Genomic DNA, 19,977 nt, shown 5'->3' on the forward strand with positions numbered 1-19,977 from the left:
TTCAGTCTGGAACGCCCCAAGAATCCGAACTGACAGCGCAGGACCTCCCCGCTTTCCCCGTTTGACTAGAGACTCCATCCCAGCTCACAAAACCTTCCATTCCTGACAACGATTTAGTCAAAATTGGCATGTTCCCATTCAAAAGCATTCCCAACCAGGCACCATAATCCAGATTTACCTCTAGTATACAAAGACAAAAGACAAAACTTCTCTGAAGTAAAGGAAGTTGTATCTACTTGCACAGGTTGTAAAAGCAGATGAAGATAACATAGGAACAACCAGTAAAAAAACTAGGAAATAGATACAACTGCAAAAAGCAAAAGTATGTCTACCACAGATAGCACAATATACACCACTATACGAACACTGACGGAGGCCCCAATTATTTTCTTCCGTTGTCCAAATGTTACAAACAGTACTAATAACTGTGTTTGAACAACAGTGTCTAAGTGGCAGTGCAGGAGGCACATCCAGCCTGTCCTTTATCCTTCCTCTTCCTCCTGCCCTTTGAGTAAAGCTTGAAAGAGGGCAGCTCCCTCCCAGAATCATCCACCCCCCGCAAAAAACCTTGAAGACAATACATTGTAGTTTCCAATAAAAGCATAATTTCAAGAGGACTGGTACCTGACATCAACTTATCATAAAGGATGAAATAGGCGAAATACAGCCTTTCAGATAGCATCTATGGAAACACTTAGGGGAGGGCTAACACGCAAGAGCTACCCAGCATTCACATCATTTAAAACAGTTAGTTCTTCAGTCAGGTGGTATAAAACAGTTCCTGTGAAAACTCTGAAAATAAATAGACTCCAGAAGAGTCTGTTTTCATTGGAGTTATCCTCTGAACTTGTATGACTTGTATGTGTACTAATAGCACAAGTTACAGGGTTTGCAAAACCAAGCCCACTGTCTATCAATTGCTTGGAATATTCAAAGAAGTTTTCCTTGGTTGTGCACGCTTAGAGATAGGCCTTACCTGCAAGGCTTGGGTACGGAAAAGTATGGGGAAATTGAAATCTCAAATTCTCACCCTGGAGCATCTAAGTAGCACCTATGTTAGGAATAGGAGTATGCCAAAGGATAAAAAATAGTTTTATACTTTATCTAGTTCCATAGCAGTGCCTCAGATGACAACCATTATTGAAGTTGGTAGCAATACAAAAACCAGGACACAACCACCTGGTCAGGTATTAAGAATGTCCTGTTATTAGTTCCTAATTGTCATCAGGAACAATTTTGCATTGATACAGACCTCAACACTACTGAAACAATCATCGATTCACAGTTTTAAAGAGAAGATAATACAAAATACTTATGAAATAATAGTTTGAGAAAATGTATTTTTCATTCCTATCTTGTTAGTGCACCAAATTACAAAACACCATATGAAACAGTTTTCACCGCATCACATAAGAGGACATTTCATAAGTGATGCTACTCTCATCACAGTCTAGTAAAGAAAGAAAGAGTGAGTTTGTTTATAGATTCTTTCTTGTTTGTTTTACATTTTCTATGTAGAAAAAAAAATCCAATAACCCACAAAAAGATGTAGGTCAAACATTCTCATCTCAAATCTTCCTTGATAAGTAGCGATTTAAGAAGTCTGTATAAAAACGTGTTATTCCCTTTCAGCTCATAGGAAAAAATATTTCAGAAATAGCACATAAGAAAATATTCAATGTCACTAAAACTGGAATAGAAAATGTTTTATAGATTAACAAACATTGTAATGAATTTGCACAACCTTAACTGACTGTATACATAGCATAATGAAATGGTCTACATCCTTTCAAAGAAAAATTAAGTATTCCAGCACAGAGCTTTAGAAAAGCATTGTTCGGAAAAACCTGCATTTTTTCCCAGCTACCATGTAATTTGTGAGATGCATTTTTAAATGATCTGCAACTGCAGCAGGCTTCATCAGTCAGATGATACAGATAGATAATTCACCAAACTGTCACATGATCTTCCATCAGTCTAAAAGATGTGAATATATTGCCACAAGCTTTGGGAATAATGGGTGCACCTGTTTACAGTGTCACCTCTGTTTGCTAATTGTCTCCTTGAGCTACATTTTACTTCTAATGCATTTATTTTTGACAGGCAGTGTCTATTTAGAAATCACATTACTTCAAGTGCAATTGTTCTTTTGTCTATCAAGTAAATGAAGTGTTGTTATACAGATTTCAGGTTCTGATTAGTGAAGTATCAGCACACCACAAAGGTCAATCAGTTATTTACCTGAAGTAATAGAAGTACGACAGGCCTCCTGGAAATCCTCTAGTTCATGGTATAGCTCATATTAATATTAGATACACCAAAATATACATACACACACACCTTTGTTTGCATGTATATATTAAATGCTCTAAAACCTGCATTATTGTATGTATACACAGTAACGCAAGGAAAAAGAACATTCAAATGGATAAAGTCAATGTCAATGCAGACCCAACTACTCTGTCAAAATATTTTAAGTTAAGGTATGGTGAAAACTAAGGAGTCAGTGCTACAAACATTTTGCAACATTAGCAGTGTATGTGCATAAGCTCCCACATAAACAGAGCTGATTTTTTTAAATACGTTTTTTAATTATGCTTCCTTCCTTTTATAAAATAGTGAAGTAAAATTTAGTTAATGTTACTTGCATTAGCTTAAACTAGTAAGATGCCATAAGAAATTAACATAAGCCACTTCAGGTCTAAGAAGGACCACAGGGGATTTTTATTCACACCCGTATACTTATGTGTTTCTAGCCTGGATGCAATGTTACCAATATTCAGTTAAATAATACGTCTCGATAGGTTCAAACATCATGTCTTTATATATATAGTAACATATATGAGTACAACTATAGTATCAAATAGAAAATTTTGAAAACCTAAACCAGCACATTGATCACAGCCACTTCACTGCATATATATCGATCCTATTAAAAAAAAAAAATGCACACTAGCTTTTCATTACTGAGGTGGAAAACAGTACTACAGTGGTGGCTGCAGGGACTTCCCAAAGCCTCATTATTTCTCACATCCCTCGGCCCAGGTTCCACACACCAGCCTCAGCTCTGCCACGCAAGTCCAAGACAGAGGAGAAGCATATGAGAGCAATACTAATTTCTCAAAATAGAGGCAAGGCCCACAGCTAACATGTACCCATCCTCATGGAGGTCTATGTACAAACTGGTCTCTGTACAAGCACGGAAACCTCTGGTGCTTAAAAGGGAATTCCAACCACCACTGCTATTTTACTAGTTTGCCAAAAGAAACAGACACAAAAAGCCACGCTTGCCTTAAGTCACATTCTAAATTGGCTCCCCGGAGCATTCCCCTACCTTGTTCACTAAAGCACTGTGTATGTTTTCTCAGTGTTTAGCATATGCTATGTAACCTGAGCAGGACTTGTATTGTTCCAGTAGTTGTTCTTCTAGAGCATGTTCCCATCAGGACCATAATTACATGCAAAATACTAGAGTTAGAATCATTCATAAAGTCATTTAAAATTTTCTCTAACACTTTTTCAGTAACATTAGGGCATGTCTTGAAACAGAGTATTGAAGACATCATCAACTCTGGCCAAAGATGTAAACTGGTGATAAAGTTGAAATTATTCCAAGTTAGTTTATATATTACAAAATGCTACAGGAAAACCTCCATCAATGTATTTTTGAAGAGCAGTGCATTTTTCAAGTATTTTTACAAATGCAGGCACAATTTAAAATTAGTTAATCATTCATTAGCATCTTATATACCTGCACCTACGACTACATCTCCTGGAACTTGAGTCTAAAGTTCTCAAAGCATACTCCTGGTCCTGCAGCTCCTAAAATTAAAAATCACAACTGTCATACACTTAGCACAGCAGCAGGATTGAGCCTGATGCTTGTAAATAAAGGCAATGCACATGGAATTGCCATTTGTTCACAAGCCCAACATGTCTCCCAGGGAAGCTGTCTTCTATCATAGCCTGAAGTTGCAGAAGAGAGATCATTCATGCAGAAAGTGTATTAAAGTTATTAAATAATTGTATATACCCCAAGAATTACTGTTGTTTTCTTTTACGCAACAGCTAGCAATGTTTAGAATGTTACTTTGCATACAGAGAAGTGGATAATGGTAGCAATAAAGCTGCTTGCCAAAGGCCAAATCCTGCAAAGCACTTCTGCATGCAAACAGTCCCCTTGAAATCAGTGGGACTTCTTGGATCTCCTCACACAAGTAAAAGGATCAGATCCTTAAAAATCAGGAAATACAGACAGCTGTGTTAACCTAAAGCATCAAAAGAAAGAAGGTCTTTGCAGCGGAGCGGAGCATAGTCACCTACCACACACAGTTAATGAGATGTGACAGGCCAAATTCAGATTAAATGTAAACAGGGCCACTTCCCTGCCTGGAATGGAACTTGTTAAAGACGTCCATGTTTCACCTGGTGCTTAGTACCAGGTAGTAACAATGTAATTAGCCATCATTCAACGAATTAACAATGCATACCAGCACAATGAACGCAGAGGTAACAAGACAAACAGAGAGACAGAGTCAAAACCCAACCGTCTACCTTCCAACTCCCATGGCCAGACCACAGGTGACCATCGAACTCTGATGTCTGCAAAGCAACTGGAGACCAGAGGAGAGACTCTCCAGAGTACCATCAAAAGGGATCCAGGGTGTATGGACCTCAGCTTTCCAACACATCAGGACATTGCTCTTGAGAGATCCTGAAGAGCCCAGGCTCCCCACACTTCTAAAGTGGCTCTTGCGTGTCCCCAGATAGCTTGACAGCAGCCGTGGCAATGCAACACCGGGCCTCGTCTCTCTCAGAGTCACTTCTCCCTTATTCTCCACTGCTGAAGAACTAACCAGGTATTTGACCCTATTTTACTCCAACTTTTGGACCTCTATACAATTGATAATGGAAACATTTAATTCTGTTTCAGTCACTGCATTTCTCTTCTATTTTAATATACATTTTAATATTGGAGTGAAGGGGGTAAGGGGGGGAGATGAGAACATAGCTCTTTCCAAGCAGAACTAATCTTCTTTTGAGAATGGGTGAATCTCACAGAGCCCTAAAATCAGAACTGCAAGAAACTCCAGCTAGTTGGGGAGACTGCACATCTCAGCAGGTTGTAAAACAAGGATAAACAACAAATTATAACCTAGCGGCAACTTCCGATTTCCCCCTGCAGCAGAGAACATGTGAGACTGGCCACTGAGCATGTGGGTAAGCGCAGGGAGTACATATGCGGCAACAGAGTTTATAGTGAAGTAGGGGAGCACGTGGGTGGTAGCAATTTAAAAAGCAGCTGTGTGTATGTTTTTCCCGGTTAGACGGTGAAATCACAAATGGTGGAATCAGCACTGTAAGCTTAAAACCATGTTAACCCACTTGGCTGTATTTTATTGTTAACTTTGCATCTACATTTTTCCTTATTTTCCAAGCACTGAATGATTCCTCTGTGCCAACTACCTCCTTTTATTAAAAACAAAAAGCAAAAAAACAAAAAACCCCACCACCCAGTACTTCTAATGTAGTGATAAAATGAGGAAGAATGAGAGAGAATTATAAAACAGGACGTTTGTGGCCAGAGCCTTTGGAACCAGAGCCTTTGGAACAGTCATAGCTACATATATTTTCTCTAAGTAATCAGGAATGTATTGGTATTTTGAAATTATGTATCTCTAATAACACAAAAGTACTTAAGAACAGAAACGGACAGTAATGGAAAATGCAGTCAACTGTTGACAACATATAGAATTTCAGAAAATAATTTACAGAGAACAGCACAGCAGATGAGTCAAAATTTTCTCAAAAATATTTCTTGCCTCCGATAGTCCAATGTAATTCATTTTCTATCTCTGTTCATTAATCATTGTTAAAATTAGTGATCCATTTCTTCCACTCTGCCATCTGCACTCAGCTTCGTAACAAACATGACACCTTCCTGCATAATAAAACCTGACAACTACGAGGATGCATTTCCAAATAGCTTTCTGCATATTTGCACCTCTATAACTGATTCCGTTGTCAGACAAAAGTGGATTATTTAACCAGAGTTCTTTCTTTATCAATTCAGTACACAGACGTGTGTCTGTGAGTGACTTGGGGTGTGTGTGTGTATATGTGTGTGTGTACAAAATGATCAAGTAAAAATCAGTTAATTTGAATTAAACAGATATTTGAGATATCTCTAAATTCTCACAATAGGTAAAATTGGTCATGTATATGTATGTTAGGTTTAACCTTCTGCTATGAAGCTTAAGGATAACACGTTGGTTCGGTTTCATCTTGTGAAGTTTGCATACACAAGAATTATCCTGACACTCCAATTTCCTCCAGAAGAAAAAAAAATTCATATCCAGCTCTGTTTTGTTTCCTAGCCTTTGATCACTGACAATTCCAAATAAATATTTTTAAGATAAGACGAAATATTCAAGCAATGAGAAGATATAAGAAAGTGCACAGATAAATAATTCAAATTCAGAATGTCATTCTACACTGTTAGGGCTAGCCTTCTCATCTCTTGGTGGCAGACAGGAGACTGGAGAACAGGGTTCAGCTCTTGGTCTCTTCCCATTCCATCAACAGACTTGGAAAGATGTGGCAGCAGTGTATTTAAACAGTCCCTTCATAAACGGTAATTACACTTAGATCCCACTGATCAACAGAGGCTGCAGTTGCTCAGCGCACTGAAAATCAGACTAATGGTTAAGCCATATACATACAAGTGAATGGGAGCCTCTCCACTGACCATGATGAGTCTGGTTCCCCGTTCACAGCCCACTGTTGGACAGAACTGCCTGGCCAAATGATCATCAGAGCTGATGAGCTAGGAAAGCCTCAGCCCACTTCTGCTCAAAAAATGGTAAGCACTAAAACAGTGCATGAGGTAGCATTAAGAGGCATGAAAGTGCATACAAGAATCCTCTGGAGGCTAAAAATGGTTACCAAAGCCCTTCTAACCTTTAAAATCTTGTCAATCAGACCTGAGAAGCACACTACAATTTAACTCAAATTGGGAAAAGGCAATCTAAGATAAGACTTCTGCTCCATAGTAACTTTAAATAATTGTGCCTATAGCAAGTTCTGCACTGTCTTGTTATAGCAGGCAGAAAGACAAAATATACATTGTCCAAGACAGGAACTTCTGCTACTTTGTGGGTAAGATTCCTCAGTCTTAAATGTTGAGCCATGGCCACCAGAACAACACATACCCCTGTCCATAGGTGTTCACCGTCACGTCAGGGAAGCTTGTGACCAGCGAGCAGACTGGCAGGCGCACAGCCGCAGCTGCATGCCTGTGCTGCTCTACAGGCATGCTGAGGAGGGGCAACCGCTTGGGAAGAGTATGGAGGGTTGACTGCGGGACCTGGAGACAGAGCGCTGCAGCCAGGAGACCATGTTCCCCTCCCAGCTATGCCAGCTGACCTACTCACGCAACTCAGATAAGTTGCTCCCATTCTGGACGTCTGTGTTTTTCCATTATTAAGTGGAGATGCTGACACTTGCCTCCTTTGTGACCCACTAACAAAAAAAGCTGAATGGTTTTGAATGGTGCCACAGACTACAATGCATACAGAGAAACCTTATGTGTACCTCCGGTTAACAAACAAACCTTCTCTCTACATCCCAGATTTCATCTAAACATCACCACTGTTACCATCCCTCTCAGACAAATTTGTAACAGAAATGCTCAGTGGAGAAATGTTCTTCCACTGCTAGCATCTTTTTAAGCAATTAAGCTTATATAGCATATACTTAATAAATTATGCAATATATACTGCAATGCTTCTTTTCAAATAGATTAAAATATGACAGGGACCTAGAGCAGAAGCCCAACAGGTCAAGTTCAAATTTAAGCAACACCTCCAACATACAGTGAAGTGCAGCAGAACATTTTATGAACAAGGGACCCAATGCTACCTTCAGAGATATGCCTGCCACTTTCACATGCATGACAGGCCATAACTGGACCCAAATTGTCTGCAAAAATTATTCCATAAAGTTAAATAATTTCTGAATTAAAGTATGAAAAAATTTCACCAAAAAATTAAATCAACCTATTTTTGATATAGTACTGTTTAATGCAACAGCAAACGTATGTCACTCTTTAGAAGAAAATCTGCATCTGACATGAAAGTGTCCATTCAAAATTCAAACTAGATGTGATACAGAACAGCTTAAATATAAAGTTTGGAAAAACCAAGATGCGTAAGTCATATAGCAACTGACTCCTCCTGCTAGCTATTGCAAGGGTAAAAAAGCCTTTTAAAAAGTATTCCAACCTGAACCTTGCTACACACACATAAACACTTCAAACGGTGGGTATTATCCTTTAAAAATATTTATTTTATTTTGGGGGGCAAGTTGTGTATTTTTTTTAACATTTCTCCTCAAATTGTCATGAAGTAAATGGAAATTGAGTATCTAACTTATTTATGAACTTTCTGTATGTTTTTATATAGCTCTCAGTAAGCATTTGCGAACAACTACCAACTATTCTTTTTATTCTTCGCTTGGAAGAAAAAAAAAAAAAGTAATCAAAATGGCATTGTCTCTATAGCTGGCTCTTTTGCCTTTTAGTTTCCTTTTTTCTTCACATGTCTGCATACTGACACATTCAATTTCAGGTTATCAGCACATCTGAATTACAGAATACTGATGGGGATAGAGGGCAGGCCTCTCTGGACTGATTAGCATCATTTAAGAAAGCATTCACTTGCTTGCTTCATTGGCTGCAGGGATTCCATGATGGGTGGCCTTTTAGCATTAGAAGTCAACATGGAGCAATCTCATTTGAATTAAATATGGACAAAAGAAAAGATTTGATTGTGGTTATTCATAGCTAACCTTTTAATTTTGCAAAGCTCTGAAATTTGGAGGTTTGTAAGCTATAAAACTTAAATACAGTTAGTTTTTCATTTCTTTTCAACTTCTTTCTCTTCTCCTCCTCCAGTTTTTATGTACTTTTTAATTTGTGCAAAACTTAAACCAGGAGCTTATTTCAAAAGAAATGTCTGAATGAATATTCAGGAAAACCTTTTAGTCTAGTTAAACCTGCACTGACAATAAAAGGAGGAAAGCCTGATTTTAATCCATAAACATATGTAAATCCACACTGAAAAACATATTTGTCTCCATCACACTCATACTTGTTTCCAAATGGACCATAAATACAGCTAAGTATTTCATTAACACAAATAATTACGTATGGCTAGTCATATTTTGACCTCTGTGAACAACAGCATAAGTCCATGGAAAGACTGGAATGATTTAAATAAGAACAACAACAAAATCTGGTTGTAAGGAAATAAATTACTATTCCCATATTAGAGAAAATTATCATATGAACCAAAACACAAAATAGTAACAAGGAGTTGTCAATAACTGGTAAAATCATCAAAGTGTGTAACATAAGGCTACAGAAATAGTGGTTGGAAGAAAGTAAGTAAATCTTAAGTTTTTCAAGAGATGAAAAGAAGTAAAGTATAGAATTTGACTTGCAAGTAGATGAAAGCATAAAAAGTGTAGCCAGCCTCTCTGAATATCTGATCCCTCTGCACTTGAAGACAGTGGGAGTTTTGCCATTAACTTCAATGGAAGCAAAATCAGACATTGAGAAATGAAGTGGAAATGGCTTTTGCTGAGCTGGGCTGACTGCCATGGTATGGGATAAGCTGAGCCTATGAGGAACACAGGATAAATATCACACTACTTCTAGCGCATGACTTGTTCCTTTGCCACCTATCCCAACAGACTAGGCTTAAATTTGAAATATATAGTTAACTGCAGTCCAGACAATTTCATAGATATCCTGATGAAGGAGAAAAGTATTAAAAGTCCCTCAGTGGATGTCTCATAGAATAAGATTCCAGCAAATCATTCTTGCATTGCAGACACAGTTGAAACTAAAAAGAAGATCTGTTTAAAGTATTTCTATGGATCACGTTAACAAATTAAAACAGCCCCATAAAAAGAAGCAGCAAAACACTACCTGCATTTACATTTTTAGTAGTTCTACGGAAGTTAAGCCTGGAATCATCCGAAGTATTCACAGAAAAACTCCTGTATTCCTCAAGATTTTAGTTCCTTCCTGCTGTTGCAAAATAGAGAGCACCTAGATGAAAGAGAATGGAAGGTAGGGAGCGCATTTCCTGAAGAAGTATATGCATTCAACCTTTTCAAAATGTGTAATACTGCTGTAGCTTTCAAAATTTTTAAAACTCAGCATTTCCAAGTTTCCCCCCTGTCCCTAATTTACTAATTTCCCCAAAATATAGATTTTAGGCTTCTTTCCCGGTCATTATTCCAGATCCCTGCCCTCTCCTGCACTATTACATCAATAGCATCCTTAGCATGCATTTTGTCCATTTTTAAATGGAATAAGTCTAAATAAAGAAACAAAAGCGCTTGGGAGTACTTACATTGCAGCATAAGCATTCTAAAAAGGCCCTTCACGAATGTTTCCAATATGCTTGCTACTGCAACCCAATGTGCAACTTCTGAACTACACCACCACAAGTAAGAAATTAGAAATGTTGAGGGCTATTGAACACTGAATTTTCACAGTGCATCTGCACAAAGTTATTTAGCACAGATGTTTCTGTAATTGTGATCCACTGGAAAAACTCAGAGTGTTCAATGGCCCTCACACTTCCACCTGCAGCGCAGTATGGGTCTAGTACAACAAGGCTGAGCTGTAACGTGTAAGAAGCAGGAATAGGGGCTGGATCAGACTTTGTGCAATTTTCTCAGTGTTATTCTTTTTTGTTTGTGAAGGGGTGTTGTGAATTGGGGTTTTTTATTTTCATTTACAAAAAGACCCACATATTAAAAAGGGGTGAAATAGATTTTTCATGCCTGGCTTTGAACCTGGGAATTTCCCACAGTGCAACCAATTGCAATGCCAACAAGACACAGGAGTACACCCACAAGCAGCATAAAATGTAACTGTGAGGGGTGTGATGGCAAATCTTTATAAATAATACATTCATCCCAAGGTGCACTTGTGTCTATGTTGTTAATGCAGGTATTTTTTCATTAGTAGCTGTTAAAATATCTGGGCAGGTGAACATCAACATGCCTCTGAAGACAATAAAAATGAGCAAATAACAAGAGGAGAGAACTTGTTTCTTGAGCAGAATCGTGAGGTATGTTCAGACCAAGCAACAGCAGAAGAAAGTGAGGATCATTACAATGACCCTCGCGCTCTCATTCATTTGATGGCCTCAGAAATTCAGGAGAGTATCTCCCTTTTCCGAACTTCAGCAAAAAAGCACACCTCAGAAAATTCAACGACAGGAAGTATCTTCCTGCCTGCAGGAGCTGCTGAACAGAAAGCAGGAAGCCCAAGTGCACAAACCTGTTTAAGGAGCACTGAATAAGGACCAATGGCTTCTTGACATCCCACTGTCAATGTACGAGGAAGCAGGTGGACCATTCACTTAGCTCCCTTGTGAACCTCAGAGAAAGGATTATAGAGAACTTCTTCAACTGAGAAGACAAGAGGTAAGTGGTTAGAGAAGAGATCTATAGGGGAGATAGGGATAACACAACTTTGATATAAAAAGCATCATCTAATACGGTTATCAGCACACATCAGACTGTAGGAACACATAAACATTTAGTGATTGGTTGCTGTTTTTGCAAAACACTAATCCATAATGTGGACTCACATTTTGAGCCATAAAAAGTAAGGATAATGGCTAAGTTATAATTTAAAAATTGGCTGCAGTAACTACTGCACAATACGTTTTTCAAAGCATATGAACAATAACATGACAATTCCTCCCTACTACATAAACACTTTGTGCTGCCATCCCATCAGATCTAACGCACTGTCTAACAAATTTAACCATGGCAATGCTTAAGCAGGAGAGAAGCCAGAATCATCACTTCATTGCTCCAAGAATCTTTTCACAGTTCTTGCCCCCAGTAAAGTTATTCCTAGAAGTATCTTATTTGCTACAACACCCTTCTTCCACTACTAGTTTTCTGCAGAGTCCCACATGACTCTATGTTTTATCCTTCTCTCCCTCACTGTTCTCTCTAGGCGACCTCTCTTGTTCACATGGCTTCTTCTTCCAAGTTTACGCCAATGACGCATATACCTGTTTCCCAGACCTGTCTCCTTCCCGAGCCTTGTATATTTGCTTGCATCTGAGACAACCTCTTCTAATTATGTTGCTGCCAATTTAAACTAGAAAGGATAAAACTGAACTACTTGTCTTTCATTTCAGTCTCCTGCCAGTCCCGACTGTCTTCGTCACTGTTAATTGGCAATACCATTTCCTTTCTACCTTCAGCGTGATTCCTTTTTCTCTCTGCCTCAAAAACTCACAGTAACTCCCAAACCTCACTGCTTTTTTCTTGTACCATATTTTAAGAAACAATCTTTTCTTTCTAAGCAGTTAACACTCTTGAACTTCTCCACCCTGACTACTACTAGGACTGCTTCTACTTGCTCGTTCCCCAAATACCCAGCTCCACCCCAGCACAGACAGCTGTTCACTGAGTAGGCCTAAGTGTTCTGCAATAGAAACAATAAATAATTAAATGATAATGAGGAGGCAGCATGCTGATAAAGGAGGTGGCACTATATCCTATAAGACAGCACTGAATCAGTGTGCCAAGATAATGGTGAGAAATAGGTTCTGATATATAAGCTGAATTTTCGCGTAAGACTGAAAAGCAGAATTCTAGTCGACCATGGTAAACATCTGACAGTGTTGCACAGCACTCTGATTATATTAAATTTACCACCCTGGGAAACATTTTTGGGGGAGCGCATAACGCCCTTTGGAAAATTGAACACAGGACCAGAACCTCAAAGGCATGCAAGCCCTTGACCCTTATTCAGCCATCTAAATCCCAGCAAAATGGAGATCAGGCACCTAAAAATCCAAAAGGCCACACACTTCAGAAGATCTAAGCCACAGGCATGTAGCTCCCTTAGATACTTTTGAAGTTGTAACCCCTGGTCAAATGCTATCTTAAATACTACCATCCCACCACCTAAGTTCTCACAGCAATTTTATCTGATTGATGTATTTATTCCTGTTCTGTACTACAATGTGCTGAAAAAATAGCTTTCTTGTCCCACCTTAGAGGTGGTTGCTGTTCAGTAGGAAACCTGGTAGACAACTATCCCATAGACATTTTGTTAAACTTCGTTAAGTGCAAAGATCTCTAAGATACTGGAGTGAAAGTTCCTAGGTAAGTGCACACTCCTCTTACAATTACAGAGCTAATCAAGAAACATGAAAATAACATGTAATACACTAAACACTCATTCAGTCTTCTTTCATACTGAAACTCATGGTGTATAAAACCCTGGCACATTTTCGGGTTTCCAGCTATTCTCACTGCATAACAACATGAACAGAAAGTAGTTGCCCTAGAATTAACTGTTTTTAAAAGCTTTTGGTTTGTGGTTCCCTTTATACTATCACAGACCTTTCCATGCAGGAAGGGATGTTTTAATGGTCAAGAGACACAAGTTAGTCTCAAAAAAAAAAAAAAAGTTAACGGTCAAATGACAATACAGAAAACAAGAGATGAATTAAAGCTGAAATGTCATCCTTAACTCACCCCCACCGTGCCCAGCTCTTGCAGGGGTCCTCTAACAATTGGTAATCCTTCATAGTGTACCATATGTGCTGCAATAACAAGGCCCAATGAGGTACATTAAGGATGGCATTTCAACCTTACCTCCTTGCTTCTGTGAGATGAAGGGAGACCCTTAAGTTCATTTTAACGTAGCCTAGCGATTGAATAAAAAAAAAAAAAAGTTGTACTTTCCTAGGACAATGCTGCTCAGTTTTGTAGTGTAAATAAAAACGGCTTAAGTTGGTCAGCTGCTAACCACATGGTAATAATAAGCACAACAGACCGAAGTTCACAATTATTTTAGATTTACTCTCTTCCTGATCTTTCGTTTTATCAGCAAAACATCCTCTTGGCAATGGGAAGCTAAGCTGAAACTTAAATGAAAGAAATGCAAGAAGTAAATGACAAAAGATACAATTTTATGAAAGGAAAATATTCAGACCTCAGCCTTGACCTTGACCTTTTACTGTCTTTTAACATTAAACATTTGCCCCACCTTCGAAAAGATAAATGTGGCTTTTGATGACAGCCTATGTTATCTGAGGATTAAAATAGCCCTCTTGCAGTGCTCAACATTAAAGTCTTCCGCATTTGCAAAATTGCAAACAGATGCAACTCAAGTACCTGCAAATAATCTGCCAAGACCAATTTCAAAAGGGAGATTTCAAAATATGTGGAAGTCATTAGGACATGTATTATTTTTGCAATGAATAGGCGCCAGGAGTGTCTCAAGAAGCAGATGGGTGCTACTTTGTTTATAAAAGATCAACAGAATATTTGCCTGTAAATGAAGACGTATAAGCTATATGAAACAATTATGTTAAAATGGTGAATGTTTCAAAGCTAATTGTAATGGTCTTTTAAGATCTGAATTCCTCATTTCTTACAGCATGCTAAAATATCATTTTAGTTTTGGTCTTGATTGATATAATTACAAAAATGGCAGAAAATTAAAGCAAATGCTGTCAGTTTTGCTGTTGTAAATGTTGTCACTTTATCACTTGTTTACAGTTGCACCCGTACTGATAAGTGAATATTTTTCAACACGCATAAAAATACGACCTTAATCTCCTGGGAAAATACTGAAAGGACAGTAAAAAACGTAAAGCTTAAAAACAAAAAAATACTTCCCAAACTGCAACATGATACCTAATGACCAGTGGTTTTAAAATTCACATCATCTTAAATTTCCAACAAGAGATCACAAAGGAAACTATGACTATATACAACACACACACATTTTTGAAGAACTCAGTAAACATTAATGCATTATTCCTACAACAGAACAATAACCTGTAGCACAATACGGTGGTTAAAATCCCAGTGTTGTATTTCTCAAAGTAATATACCTTAAATCAGGCTTCAAACAAAAACTAAAAATTTATCTGTCCAGATACTAAATCTGTTTGGCATTATTTACCATGAGTAGAATGTATAAATTACAAGAAAACCACATATTTTGCCTGCCAATCAAAAATAATAATTGTTTGGGCAAACAGAATTGTACACTGTTGATTAAGACTGCCATATCCAGAAAATTCTGGTAAATATTTTTACCAGTACTGAGGCAATGTAAAGAGTATCTCCACAATTATATTTTAATATGTGTTCAAAAAAAGGAAAACTTTTTTACAATTAGAGTGAAGTAAATACAAATTTATATGAAATACTTATGTCAAAATAGTAATTTAAATTTGCTGACATCATAACATACCCACTACCAACAACTGCATGGCTACTTTTATTGCCATTTACACAAAATTGTGATACAGCAGGCTTAAAAGGCAGTGGAAGCCCTCAGAGCGCAGGTTATGAGACCCAGTGAAAGTCAGAGAGTAAACGCAAATACTTTTCATACTCTCGAGGTTTCACTAGGTCCTGCAAACTGCAATCTTCAATTTTTTTTCAGTGTGATGGAGTTTCTGCTAGGACCTAAAAACTCTGTTCTTCACTGTTAATCTTCCACTGGGGCTTATTGTATACCTGTAAGATAGAGAGAAGGAGAAAGTAAGAAGAAACAGAAAAAAGGAATATATGTGGGAGGGGAAGCTGCTAGAGAAATAAGGGAAGATATGCAAGAAGAGCTAGACAAAGGGAAGAAAAGAACAAATAAAAGACTAAGCAAAACATTAAAAACATACTTTGGATTAAAAAAAACGCTTCTACGTATGAATACAGCATCACAGTACTGGCGGATTAGTAAAGTATTTTCCTTGTCACTTAAAATCTTTGGCTCATACATAGGTTAGATAAACATATTCAAGGTAAAGCATAGTAAAAAAAAAAAAAAAAAAAAATCAATCTTCAGTTAGCAAAAATGTTTTTCAAAATTTGCATTGGCTGCTATATAAATACAACGAGAAAATATTTGATGACTACTAGGAAACAAATAAAAACGAAACTGAGCCGCTAACTATCGGCTCACAGCGTCTGGGGCCTCACATTAGGAACAGAGTCCGCGGTAAGTTTCAACTAATTCAAGAGTAATGGGAGTGGTGCCTGGGTAAGGACTGAAAGTTTGGACGCAAAAATTAACCAATAGTCTTGTAATTATACAGCTAAAAGGCTTTGGGAACGGATGGTCTGTCTGTGCACGTGACAGACCGAGCCACGTGAGCCCAGGTTAAGAAGGGAGCTGATCCACAGCAGTCCCTTCAGCACGAAACCCAACGCAAGTCCTCACTGCGGAGGACCTCACCACGCAACAGTCTTCAACGCAAACGTACAGCTCCGCCACGTAGGGCTCCGCTTCACATGCCCATTTGCACAAGTGCTTCGGGGTCATCTCCCCTTGGGACACTTGTGGACACCCTCACTGACAACGGTGGCCAACAAAAGCTGAGTATAATTCTAAAAATCTTCTCCCTTTGCCCACGTCACCAGCAAGCCAGTAGTAATTATACAGGTGGTGGGAAGGAGTAAGAGACACAAGCGCTAGCTAGATCCGAGCGGATAAACAGGACCCCAGTGAGGTGCAGCAATCAAGTCTACGCCTTCACACTGATTCTGACTAGCTTCTGAGCCCAGGCGGCTAAGGGGAAAGACCATTTTGCCTCACATCATACTTTCTCCAATGAATTCAATTTTTCCATTGGAGCTTTTGTAAGAGTTATTTCCATGTTTACTGTAACCAACATGGACCAACTAAATACAGATACTCCCTTCCGTTCGCAGCACAACATATGAAGGGATCTGATTACCAGAACAGGCCACAGGGCGATCCCTTCACCTCTGTGCCCTTGGAAGAGCGACTGGCCCCCAAACAGCAGTCAGGGGTTACGGACATCCCCCCTTCACCGTCCCCAGCCCTTGCTTTGACACGGGGGGGGGCTGACAAATTGGTGTTAGGGTCCTAAATAAAAAAACACCATCACTTGCCGGGTTCCAGAAATGGCAGGATTCCTGTTTCTTTGAAAGGGAAGGATGTATTTATATTGCGGATACAGTCTAAACAAGAGGTCATCTTGACAACCGCTCAAAATACATTTGTGGAAGTTCGATTCCAGCTCACGAAGCGGTCTGCATCGCCTGAAGAATCCCTAGGTGCTCTTGTCCATTTTAGGAGTTTTAAAAGCATGTCATAAAGGTGCATATTTAAGACTTAACTTGAGGGTGGCTAGTTGACTCATACCAGACCACGCATTCGTGTAAAAAACAACATTTGCAGGTATTGTTATGATAAAGTAGCCCTGAAAAACTATATATTCCAGTAATTTCAGTCACAATACATGCTGACCCTCTTCTGAGCAAAACAGAATTTTCAAATTATGCCAGTCTCTGCAAAACTATGTGGGATGTCTTACGCCATGAAATGATATCCGACAGACTTAGCTGAGATCATCACACTCATTTCACATAAGACAACAAATTAAATCACCCCAGGGACTAAGTACATGAAAAATCAGCATGCTATCAAACAAGCTAGGTCCCTATAAGGTAGATTTCTTTAAGCAAAATATTAACTATACTTTCAGAATACACTGCTTCCATTGTTTATATGCACCACATAATGAAATGCTACTTCTGTTTTCACCAGATGGTACTACATATAATTTTCAGGCCTTCAGTTCATATCATAATACAAACAATTGGTATGGCAAATATTACCGGTCTATAAACACTTCCACTGTTTCACAGCCCTTACACAAAAACAATACAATTTTTTCATTTTACTGTTGTAACAGAAACCACAGCAATTTCTGATATTCTAAAATCTATGCAATATTTGGTTATTTTTTTGCTGGCTGGAACAAACGAAGTGATCAAACCTTAGACTGTTTGGCTGTTTCCATTTTTAAAATAAAAATCAAATATTTAACAAAACTATGTGGATATCAAAATGCTTGAACTGTACAGCACACAATGTATTCTTAATACATTTTAACAATAACACATGCTGTGTTCCTACACTGGAATAACATCATCCATATGAATCCCAGGAATTTAGTATATCTGACAGTTTCTCTCAACCACCCATAACATTCTTTCCTGTCTCATTGTAGCTGGCAAAAGAGAATTCTATAATTGAGTGGTACAGAACATGTGCCCTCCCTGCTAGAAGATGACAGATGGATTATAAAAACTTCAAAGCAGAGCATTTGGAGCACCAGGGGAGAGATAGTGGGTATTTGAACTCTCAGTCTTTACCCAGGAGACAATGGCACTCTGACATGGTGCATATATCAAGGAATGGTGTAACTAGATAGACATAATCTTTCTTTTCAGTAAGTATTTAACATTCTGTTACGAACAAGTTTCAGCCTAGCTAAAGTGCAACTCATCTTAATACTAATCATCGTAGCCTGAAAGGCTACATGCCCCCTTTTTTCAATTTCGGTTAAACTGCTCCTTCATAAAACTGTTTTTTAAAGGACAGAAGCAGTATTACATAGGTGCTTGGGGCTGCAGAAAGGCTATTTTTATCTTAAAATTAACATTCTTCGAGGATTTAGCATATGTGTAGGTGAATCTGTTTTGCTTGCTAGGATGCTTATTCGCATTGTCTGCATTTAAAGCTACGTTCTCCACAAGAGTTTACATACCACATGTTGCTGATCACTCGCTAAACAGTTACGAAAGTAACCTTAAATTATTAACATCCTCCAAAAACCCCTTACAATTCTAGGTACACAAGTCCTTTCAAGGAATTGGTCGTTTCACTCCTGCTGCTATACTACAATGATGGCTGAGTGCATGATGCCACCTTTATCATGACAAATTATCATGTGAAAAAAATTAATACTTCTACATTAATCAAATACTTACTAAAAACATACAGGGACTAAGAGCATTTCAATTACACCAGAAGTATGTTTAAAATTTCTGAAAGTTAACAATAATTGAATCAGAATACAAATTTTCTAAATCATTACCTTGCTATATAAATACGGAGTTTTGGTGTATCTTGAAATTGTTCTTCAGTTTCTTTTTACTGCTACTGTTTACAGGCATTGCCCCTGGTGTATTAAAAAATTACTTCTCAATTTGTTTATAAAAATATCTACCTCTCCTCGTAAGGTCAGAAGTAAAAATGAGTTTCAATATTTCATTTGTCTATATCACAAAAATCACACACATGATTTGACACAGTTTGCAGCCGCTGTTCAGGCAAGGCCCAGGACTAGAATAGCAAGGGTATTACTGCAGGTCAGAATTGAGGGGTACTGGCAGAACTGTGTGTGGGAAAGCTTGCATAACATCCACACTGTGCCAAGCTTTAGCCTTTGTTATTAGTCCCTTTAATGAACGCCATATTCACACACACACACAAAAATATGCTGCATATTTTAAGTAGAGTGAATTCAAAACTAAACAATTGGAAGATTCTAGGCTAAAAGAAAGCCGCACAGTAACTATTCCCATTCTCCTACAAATGCATTTAATAAGGCAACATGCGAGCAATTTTAAATATTTGATCCTTTTATTATACCGTTGAACCTATTAAAAAAAAAAAAAAAAGAAGAAGAAGAAGAAAAAAGAAGCACTCTGGAAAATGATTAGGCTGTAGTTTAAGTAGCAAGTAAAAACAAAAGCGCCAAGATAACATACAGAAAAACAGAAACAACTAACTTTGCAGCTGTGCTAATATAAAATGACATAGCTTCAATAGCGGAAGAGGCTATCTCTAACATGCTGCCCAGTACTTCATTGTGTATGGCTCTATAACTAATAGCACTGTGGCAAACTCTTAAATTGCTCACTAATGTATATTCTTTCCTACACAAAACATTAATCCCAGTCTTTACAAGAGGGGAGGAGGTGGAGGACTGTGATTCTTTGAAGGAGACCTGTTTTGAGAAACCCTTTTTTAAGTGCATTTTCATCTTTTCTTTTTGCAGTGATCTTCTGCCATACTGGAATGTAAACACCACA

The 19,977-nt window shown here is 38.1% G+C and overlaps 1 protein-coding gene across 18 annotated transcripts in view; it reads right to left on the minus strand.

The window, feature by feature from the left end:
* ZNF536 (zinc finger protein 536) overlaps nucleotides 1-19,977 on the minus strand; it is a 358,374-nt gene that overhangs the window by 310,267 nt on the left and 28,130 nt on the right. For 11 of the 18 annotated variants that reach the window (XM_068956011.1, XM_009678347.2, XM_068956013.1 and 8 more), the window contains exons 2-3: nucleotides 11,360-11,490; nucleotides 9,992-10,114 (exon numbers count right to left, since the gene is read on the minus strand). The exons of the other annotated variants lie outside the window; for them this stretch is intronic. The gene's annotated coding sequence lies outside the window, so the exon portion shown is untranslated. The remainder of the gene's footprint in view (nucleotides 1-9,991; nucleotides 10,115-11,359; nucleotides 11,491-19,977) is intronic. 18 annotated transcript variants of the gene reach the window in all.

Source organism: Struthio camelus, chromosome 10 (genome assembly GCF_040807025.1).
Source record: "Struthio camelus isolate bStrCam1 chromosome 10, bStrCam1.hap1, whole genome shotgun sequence".
NCBI classification, from domain to species: Eukaryota; Metazoa; Chordata; class Aves; order Struthioniformes; family Struthionidae; genus Struthio; species Struthio camelus.